Genomic DNA, 10,432 nt, shown 5'->3' with positions numbered 1-10,432 from the left:
GGGTATGGTGCCTTGCTCAAGAGCACCTGACATTGCCCAGGTGGTGAAGTGGCATCTCTCCAGCCACCAATCCACATTCTGTACTTTTTGGTCCTTGTGGGGACTTGAACCAGTGACCCTCCAGTTCCCAACCCAACTCCCTACAGACTGAGCTTCTGCCACCCCTCTTTAGCAAGTAAACTCTTTTTTTGTCTTGTGTTCAGAAGGGGAATTCAGAAATGTCAATGTTAAAACTATTAATGGAAATATCACAGCTCTTTTCACATTTTTTTCAGGTCAAAAAGAGTAATCATGTTAAATAATTTTGATTGGAATATTGATCAAAATAATTTGGATTTTTTCTATAATCAAGCAGTCCTATATTGACACATAGACACTACAGTTTCTACTCTTGCAAACATGCACGCACGCACGCACGCACGCACACACACACACACACACACCCCCCATGAATATCAACCTCGAGGCCAAACTCTTCACTTCCCCAGGGTACCTTTCATGCGTGTGTGTGTGTGTGTGTGTGTGTGTGTGTGTGTGTGTGTGGCTGAGAGTACGGGCATGTGCGACGTTGTTTCTACCCGTCTGTGTTTACTAGTGTTTGCAGAGAATTACATTTTTTAACCGTGAATGCGTCCTCGTTTGTCTATTTACAACACTCTTACACAAACACTTGTGTGTGTGTAGACGCAGACATTTCCGAGGGCAGAAATAATCTTATTGTTCGAGTTACTCCCAAGCGGGCAGAGCTACAGAAACAAAGCTTCTCTGAACACTTGAGTGACAAAGAGGGAACTTCTTCTAAAGTTCTTTTTTTCATTCAGCATAGCCTGTTATCTTGTAAGGTCACCAGGTTAGCTGACTAAGCTTAGCGAGACTAATACGATTTGTTGACATGAGAGTACCTGACCTATATAATTTGATTTGACTTGATTTCATTTTTTGACAGTATCAGGAGCTTCTTCCTCCATTAGCCTTTGCTTTTTAGAGTGTTTTCAGTTTAATGTTGCTTTGCCTGAAAAGCTGTCTCTATAGCTCCAGCCACGTGGTATTACGAGTTAGGAACAGAAACATAAACTAAGACGCTTCCATACGTCCAGACATAAAGGTTTGCTAAGTGGTTTAATAAATATGAAGATGAATGAATCAGGTTTGCAATGCTCATTCTCTTTAGCCTGGTTTCAGACCTCTAAATCACTGATCAGATTTGTTCAGCAGATCTCAAACAGTTCTGCCGTTGTGTTCATTGAAAGCGGTTTCTTTTTTGTGATCAATTAATAAATTTATTTTTTTAAATTTAAAAAAAATCACACATTTGAAAACACTTACAAACAATACACAAAGTGGTTTCTATTGGTTTGTAAGACAATATACCACTCACCTAGTATTAGCATTAACCCTGATATCTATCTATCTATCTATCTATCTATCTATCTAGCTACATTCACAGCGAATAGCAACAAAACATATGTCAATAAGTGCAAATGAAATCAACCTAGCTGTGTTGTTGTTGTAGTCAACAGAAACAACAACCTCTTAAATAGACACACTTCTTTAATTAGTGTGAAAAACATTACGTTAGCTGCTTCTTAGCGACCAAAATTATAGTTTAATAGTCCATTGAAAATACCAGAACAAAACAAAATGCCTACTCCCAACAAGAAATCCGCTACCATGAACACAATGTCAGGCTGAATGAACAAAGGGAATCAGGCTAAAGTCTGCTATTGCTTAATGAAAACATATGTGTACAAGCAGTTGTGTTAACAAGAATGTCCTTTAGGTGTGAGGTGGAATTATCTCATGGCACTATTTCAAGCACTATTTTCAAATGTTAGAGGCACTGTTTCTCCCGCCCCCCCCCGGGGCAGCGTGGTAAATAAACCCTGAGCAACATTTGGCCGTGTGCTTAAGATGGGTATTTTGATCTAATCTGTTACTTATCGCTGTCGGCACAATGGAACACCAGTGATGTGGGCTGCAGACTTTCTCTGCACATCTGACTATCAAGTGCTCTGCAGTAAAACAATGCGGTCCGACTGAAACCAATGTGGTACATGTTCACCCACAGAAAAAAATGACTTGATTATTTGGTATTGGTGTGAACTCAGAGTTTAGCAGCAGGTCTCTGTGCTCTGTCCATGGTGCTGAATCTGGAGCTGACACAAACTCTCCCTACAAATAGTTTGATCATTGTCAATATGGACACATTAACAGTGTTGGACAAGCCAGAATGGAAAAATGTAATGAAGGAAATGAATGACTAATTACATATTAGAAATAAATGAAGTTATTGCATTGGTTTATTAATAACTCATGGAAAAAAGTAATTAAAGACATTACTCTGCCGATGAAAACCAGCCTTTACAGGTACATTTACATTTCTTTGAATATCAATTAATGTACATTGTCCCTTTTCTTCTGTGTTAAACTTGTTCACAAATTTAATCTAAAATTGTAACTGGACTGCTACTATTTAACTATCATCGCCTTGGCAGGACAAAGTGCTTTATAATTTATCATTCAGCCATTCTCACACTTCCACAGGCATGCAGGCTGCTGGCCTGGCCAGTGAACACTTCAACATGCAGAAATATATAAGTAGAGATAGTTAAACATGCAGCCAGCCTACTCTTTGAAGGTTTTAACTTCAAGTTAAACAGATAGCTTGGCCTCTTGATTACACGCAGCATTCCAAAATGGGGTCCCCCCCACCCTCCAGCTCTAAACACGAAACCTAGCTGACACCTGAATGTAGGGCAAGCCATGAAGTAACCATCCCAACTTTGGAATTACCATATCACTCCTTTTTTAGTGTAAACTCGCAGCCTCCCCCCATCAGCTAACATGTACTAGACCAGTCCTGCCACACAGAACAAAACTGACATGAACCCTCCCATTAAACTCCTGGAAAGACTGCAAACAAGCCGAGGTAATGGAGTGATGCTAGGATTGGTAACTGATGTATAATTAATTCAATAACAAAACATTATTATAAAAGCATTACCGTAATGCATTCATGTGTTACTGACTAACACTGCATATAAGCAGTGGTGCTTGATTCCTCTTGATCTAATGTGTGTCTGAAGAATTTTATCGTTGTGCTATTATTTTCAAACATCTTAAATAAAGTTGTGGATATTCTTGCCTGGTGTGAAATGACTTTGCTACTCCAATCTGCCATGTGCATTAAAAGAGAGTAGATGTATGCACCTGTATGCTTTTGTGTGTTTGACTTTAAGCTGAGTGTGACTGCTGGAGAGTGTGTGTGTGTGTGTAAGCGCTGTGTTTAGCTCCCTGTCTGTTTTGTAAAGTGTGTGTGCCTCTGCTCGTACATGTTCCCGGGTCAGATAAGTTGAGGGGACGAGGACACGTTGATTGCAAGCCTGGGCAGTGAATGCATCACTGACCCCCAATTATAACTTTTACAAAGAGCTCTCCAAATGTATGTTTTAACCTGGAGGGCACAATTCAGCAGACAATTAGATTTTTTGGGGCGGGTGGTGGGGGTGGGGGGGTGGTGGTGATGGTGGAAAAACTAACCTTGAAACTGGCAAATGGAACTCTTTGTTCAGTGAAACGGTATCAAGCCTTCGTGACGGGGCATCGTCATTACTGAGTTATGTTATCGGTTTTATTCTACGCTGATGATGCCCTCCCTGGCCAAGAATCTACTCCGCATTAATTACGGATTGTGGATGCTTGCTAATTAACAGCGTCGTTCCAAAAGATAAAAATAGACGGGGCTTTGATGTTAGCGTTTGGCAAAGCCCTGTGGTCACATCCTCTTTGGGAGATGACCCGTGATGAGCAAGGAGGTGAGCTGATCTTTCATTATGTAAGGCAGAAGATTAGAAGGCGCACCACTGGGTTTTTGCCGTCCCCTTATCTAAGTTAGGAGAGCGTTATGCTCCGAATGAGATCAGGATGAAACGATAATTTGTATTGACAGGGTTGCTCTCGTCCCTTACTGTCTCGCTCTCCTGCTACCTTATGCTCCATCACGCTTTCACAGCAATATCATTCTGCATGAGCAAACTATCATTTTGAATCTCTTGGCTACATCCAATGGGATACGTTTGCGCTTTGGCTGAGTTTGATGTCGCTGTGCAAGAGTGACTTTGAAATTTAATTTTGGCCATTTTTTGACTCTATTCCTTTGCCACTGCTGGTGGTGTTTATGTCAGTATTCTCCTGAAACGTGGCCTAGTGAACGGACGGCATCACAATTTTAATATGCCCCTTGTCATTTGGAGGAAAACTTGGAGGTTTTCTCGGTTTGGCTCTATCGTCATGGCTTTGGAGCCAGAGGCATCTTTTTAATGAGGAAGAGGGAAACTATGACAGGGGCGACCTGACCTGATACAAGCCAGAACAGAGCCAGCACTCTGTCCTACTGTTCTGTATGTATATGTGTACACTGTATGGACACTGAAACCCACATACGCAAGAGATAGATCAAGTCAGACACAAATGACTAGCTTGGCTCTCTTTGTGTCAGAAGCAATTTAAAATGCTTGCTGTAGACCGGCAGATCTGGAACACACACAGAAGCATCTCCATGTTCACTCACACGAACACGCCGAGAGCCTCCATCTGCACCAGCGTTTCACTCACAAATCGTTTGTTGCAGGGGTGTAGAAGACCTTGAAATGGCATTGTGGATGACTGGACATGGGGGGAGAGCTAATAACAACTAAATATATAAGACTAAATAATGCACATTACATGATAGTTATGATGATTGCAATCCTGCGCAGTGCAGTGTGAGTTTTATTGAAAGTACTGGGCGAGGCACTTCAGTTGGACCTTTTATGATTATATGCAACATATGACAGTATTGGATATATTTACTGTATGTGTGTCATTTTTATAGCCACAATCAAAACCACCTGATTGACCTGATTAAAAATGGAAATCTGAATGGATAATGGATACTTAAGAAAGGCTGTCATTGAATATGTGATGCAGACTTTTAACAGAGAGGTATTAGCCATCAGGGGTGAGAAATTAATCTCAACTTAAAAGAAGACAGTACAGTGTGAAGAACGACAACCAGGAGTTGACTAATGCTGCAATAGTTACTTTGGGGAACATAGGGCTGAGGGAAAATAGGGCTGAGAAAACAGAGTATGGCTGAGGGAACATAGAGTATGGTTGAGGGAACATAGAGTATGACTGAGGGAACATGGAGTATGGCTGAGGGAACATAGAGTATGGTTGAGGGAACATAGAGTATGACTGAGGGAACATGGAGTATGGCTGAGGGAACATAGAGTATGGTTGAGGGAACATAGAGTATGGTTGAGGGAACATAGAGTATGGTTGAGGGAACATAGAGTATGGCTGAGGGAACATAGAGTATGGTTGAGGGAACATAGGTATGGACTGAGGGAACATAGAGTTGTGAGGGAACATAGAGTATGGTTGAGGGAACATAGAGTATGACTGAGGGAACATGGAGTATGGCTGAGGGAACATAGAGTATGGTTGAGGGAACATAGAGTATGGTTGAGGGAACATAGAGTATGGTTGAGGGAACATAGAGTATGGTTGAGGGAACATAGAGTATGGTTGAGGGAACATAGAGTATGGTTGAGGGAACATAGAGTATGACTGAGGGAACATGGAGTATGACTGAGGGAACATGGAGTATGGCTGAGGGAACATAGGGCTTAGGGAACATTAGGGGTGGGACTCTCTGGGTACCTCTTGATTCAAATCTTAACCAATTATCAATGCATCTCGATGCCACCATTTTGTTTATGTACATTTTCATGCGTAATTTAAAAATAATTTACATATTAATCTGAGTTTGCTACTCAGAATTTACTAATCACTTCCTAGAAAAAGCAGCTAGACAAAGCTCAGATTTTGACATATGCAGTATTTGTCACACACACAGTTGTAATGAAATGTTTTGTCTACTGAGGTTTTTCTTGTGTAGTCATTCCATGCTGAAGTCTTAAACATGCTGATGTCTGAGGTTCAGTCATGTTTAAAGGGGGAGAACATGAAACCTGAGGTGGTCAGATGGAATGGTATGTAAAGTAGATCAAAAGTCTTTATGTTTTGCCCAATTATTTTATGTATGTCTTATTAGATCATATGTATATATACAAAACTTTTTTTTTCTCCTTTTGGCCATTTCGGTGTGTTTTTTCTGGACTTCCCTAAACCCTAAGTTGTTGTCCATTATCCCCATCTGTTTTCTGATTTGCACTTGTCTGGGGACAGTAACTTTCAAATAAAAAAATCAACATATTAAAAAAAGAAAAGAAAAAAAGATGATTAACTTATCAGAATCGAGCATCATTATTTTTCCCACCCCTAAGGAACATTGAGTATGGCTGAGGGAACATAGGCACGCTGCTGATACTCTTTTCTTATACTTTTAATTGGTGTATTTTAACAATTGGCTTCCAAAATGTAATAAAGTCATGATTGCCCCTATGGCTGAGAACAGCAAGCTGAAAGAATTCAGTTTGCCAATGGGATGGCATCCCTAAGTGTGTTGCTGTAATAACCATAATTCTCAAAAGCAGCTGTGAAACTACATGACAGTCAAACTCTCAGCTGAAAGCAGTGCTAACGATATTCACTGAAGCAGCATTTGCCGCGGCTGTTGTGACACAAGTATCTCATGGCTTCAATAATGATGAAACTCTGTCAGGCGAGGTGACAGCTCCCCTGGACTGAGTGGCGCACTCTAACTGTTCACTGGCAGCAGAGAAAGCACTCGCTCCACATGCAGCACGGGAAAGGAATTAAAAGCAAAGTCTCTTTTGGCTCGGATGAGAGTGTGGAGGCGGCGCCACCTTCCTGCTACCGCTGCCGAGTGTGTATGACGAGGTTTGTTTAGAAAAAAGTTAGGGTGAAGTACTTTTAATTACCTGCTGGAAACAAGACTTATTAAAGTTGCACGTTATAGGAGAGTTGATCGTTTTTAGATGTAAGCCTATTTATTTTTTCCAATATGAATGCACTCTAAAGCAATTTGGAACAGCACTCTTTTCTGCTGAGTTGCATATTTTCTGTGGTCTTCGATTGTCAAGTAATATTCATTTTAACTCTAGTATTTCAGGAAAGTGTACTGAAAATCCTGATTATACCATTTGTAGTGATATTTTGGCCAGGTACAATTCCTTACAGTTCTTTTTATTTTTTTTTAAACAAGTGGAAATTAGATTAAAAAAAATGCTCATTACAAAAAAGGGTGAGAATGGGATGAGAGAAATACCCTACGCAGGGCCAATGCTCTGTAGTTTAACTTCCTTGTGTTTTGGTGGTCTATTTCAAGGAAAATGTAGCACATGATCACCTGCCTCAATGTATCTTCTATGAATGAAGACATATGTCCTGTTATAGCAGGACACAAACTACTGGGTATGTGGGGACATGAAATGAGGGTGAGAAAACAATGTCCTGCTTCAAAGTTATTTGTGTATCTTTCTGTAAAACTGTCCAGCACCTTCACATCCTGCTTGCACAAATATCTAATATAAGTTGTGCGTTCATCATAATTTGAGTTCATTCCAAAACGAGAGTTTTTTTCTATTCAAGAGAACTTTTGTTTCACTAACTTTGCTATAAATATGAAACTCTCAAAAATGATCTGGAATGTTGAAGACAAAAGAATAAACGCTGTAATACGAGGTTTCACTGTAACTGACGTAGCCAGCCTCTTCCAGCTCAAGTGTGTTTTCAAGCGCAACAGCCCCGCTGAAGTTTGCCATTTGTCATTATCCAGGTTGAGTCATCCATCCACTTGATACAAAGTGTTGTTTCGTTCACCTTAGAAGCACTTTAATCAACCTGGCCTTTGATTACACATTACAAAGTCCCTTTTTTCCATGTATGCCTTTGTTTAAAACCCCTGCGCACCCACTCGGGTTTACTTCGTGGCTGATTAGATGATTAGAGGTCACTAAATTCCACGTACTCAGAATGGTTGTGTTCGTTATGTACATCGGAGCGGCCAGGCTTCACATCAGTCGGTAACCAGAAGAAACAGCTAGAGGTATGCAGGAAATCAAACTGCTTTCTATAAAGCAGTAGCTGTCTGATGTCCCATTTGTTCATACATATGGCAACAATCATCAAGTCAGAAGGAAGTCCTGAGTCTTGGCTATGAAGTATCAAGTCAACACCAACAAGTCTCTGAGAACCACTAAACAAGACTAGGGCTACTTCTCAAGTCTCTTCTTTGATATCTCCTCGGCTGAACCGACCTGGCCCTACTTCTCAACGCTCTTATTTCTGCCCCGAGGAGACAAAGGGTAAGCATATGAAAACCTTTGCACTTTCAGCTCCAAACTAAAATAACTAATTTAATGCACTCAATTTATAAGAGTTAGTAGGGAAGTCTGATAAAATGCTCCCTAAAGACTTTACAGAAAAAAGCTCTTAATGTGCTCCATGCTCATTTATATTTATTTATTATATTTATTTATTTCTCCCCACCAGCCCAACAACAGACCTGGTCCAGCCGTGCTGCTGAACGCTGTTGCTATCTCCGCCAATAGAGCTGACAAATTCATGGGACGCTTCAGAGGAAAGGACGTCTCATCCTTCTAAAAACAAATTTCCCTGTTTCCTCTCTCCTCGCATGATCACATGACTAAGACGCGAAGAAGGAAATAAAGTGAAGGAAACAGGGTTGCAATTTAAGAACATGGGATGCACCCCAGGAATCTGACCCAGCATTTGATGCTGACTTTCAATACTTAACAGGTTTCAATATTTGACAAGACACATTTTGGTCTGAAGTATAGGGTTTGATTATTTGACCTTGTGTCTGCACGGGAGTTTAGGTGGAGAATGAAGATTATAAGAATCCTCTCGCCAAAACAATCCTCTCTATAAAGCACAGATTGGGAGCAATTGAATAAATGGAAAAAGAGAAAACACCTGTTATTTGGAGTTGCTGCAAAAAGCTGTACAAAACAATCAATTTGGGTTGGATTCAGGAGCACAAGGTCTGATTAAAACAGATAGGATCCTCTCATGGACTAGTACTGAAGGACAAACCACACTGAATCTGAAAGCCAAACATGACCCAAAGCCCAGTGAAAGGCCTTATGGAATCAGACTCCCTCCTGTTTCAACAGCAAAGATAGCCTTCTGTGTGCCAGAAAGAGATGAGACTTTGATTATCTTTTCCATTGTTGATGCAGCTTTAGTTTATGTATGCAGATGCTTCGTGGAACCCATTCATGATCTTGGAATTATGAGGTCCCATCTGCATGCAAAGCAGTTTTGCTATCATCAAGAGTGGAAAAATAAAATAGTTTTGCATGTGCATGTTTTAATCATAACTAGAGTAATGATTTGGGTATTTTGGGGATGGGTATTTTTCTGCGAGTATTTTGCCAACAGGCACAGACGGCCACAACTCAACCCAAAAATAAAATATACTCTAGCTTTCCAAATCATGGTTTCAATTGGTGAAGGAAAAAGCCAGATTGGAAATTATAAACACAATTACATATAAACGGCTTTAAAATCTCTATTTCTGACCCAAGTGAAAGCCTGTTTTTAGAGGCAGATTATATTGAGCAACCAATTTTGACCAAAATGTAAGATGGAGCATTTCAGATCCTGTGGGAGTCCCAGATTTAGTCAAACACTGGTTGGGAGATCAGGCGAGAGAATTGAATCCTGGTCAACCTCTCCTACTCTTCTGCACGTTATGTCAGCTGAGAGAGGAGGCCGGACAGCCACGCTGTGACTGCATGGTTGAGTTCAATCGGATCCAACAAGGTCTGTAGTTTTGATTCTTTTGGTGTTGGGATGTTTTTTTGTTGGCTATGCATGCTCAGTTGGGATCGCAACATCCAAGCTCCTATTTATTGGTTCAAAAAGAAATCATAATTTTGTTAATAAATAGAAAACAACACCGACCATGCCCTATGACGAAGTTTTTCTTGGAATAACTTTTCATCTTTAACGTCTAAAGATGACACAGACCAAATTTGAAGTCAATCAGATGAAATCTCTCGGAGGAGTTTGTTAAAGTGGAAATGGCCAAACTCACGCTAATTTCAAACTTTCAATTGAAAATGGTGGACTTCCTGTTGGGTTTATGGCATGGCTTGAATCAGCTTTCTTATACGTCTTGACATGCTACATATGTTTACCAAGTTTTGTGAGTCTACAGTAAACGTAGTCCAGGGACTCAATTCTTTTAAGTTTGTAGGGGGCGCTAGCGAGCCATTTTTGTGAGCCTCTTCCCGAAACACTTACAATACATAATTTTCATCAGGATTGATGCTACTGCCAATTTTGGTGAGTTTTTGAATATGTTAAGCCCCTTAAAAAAGCAAATCATTTGCCAGGAAAAAGAATAATAATTCTTTCAGTTTCAACAGGGCTCAGGCCATAAATATGAGCCGTAATTGCTGATTATGAAGTTGTTGGTTGAGGGGGGGGGGGG

General features: G+C 40.5%; 1 protein-coding gene across 1 annotated transcript in view; it reads right to left on the bottom strand.

Moving 5' to 3' along the window:
- The window catches only part of gfra4a (GDNF family receptor alpha 4a), a 158,741-nt gene that overhangs the window by 64,998 nt on the left and 83,311 nt on the right, over window positions 1-10,432 (bottom strand). The window lies entirely within an intron of this gene.

The sequence above is a fragment of the Etheostoma spectabile genome, unplaced genomic scaffold (assembly GCF_008692095.1).
Source record: "Etheostoma spectabile isolate EspeVRDwgs_2016 unplaced genomic scaffold, UIUC_Espe_1.0 scaffold314, whole genome shotgun sequence".
NCBI lineage: Eukaryota > Metazoa > Chordata > Actinopteri > Perciformes > Percidae > Etheostoma > Etheostoma spectabile.
This window is presented reverse-complemented; position numbering and strand designations above follow the sequence as displayed.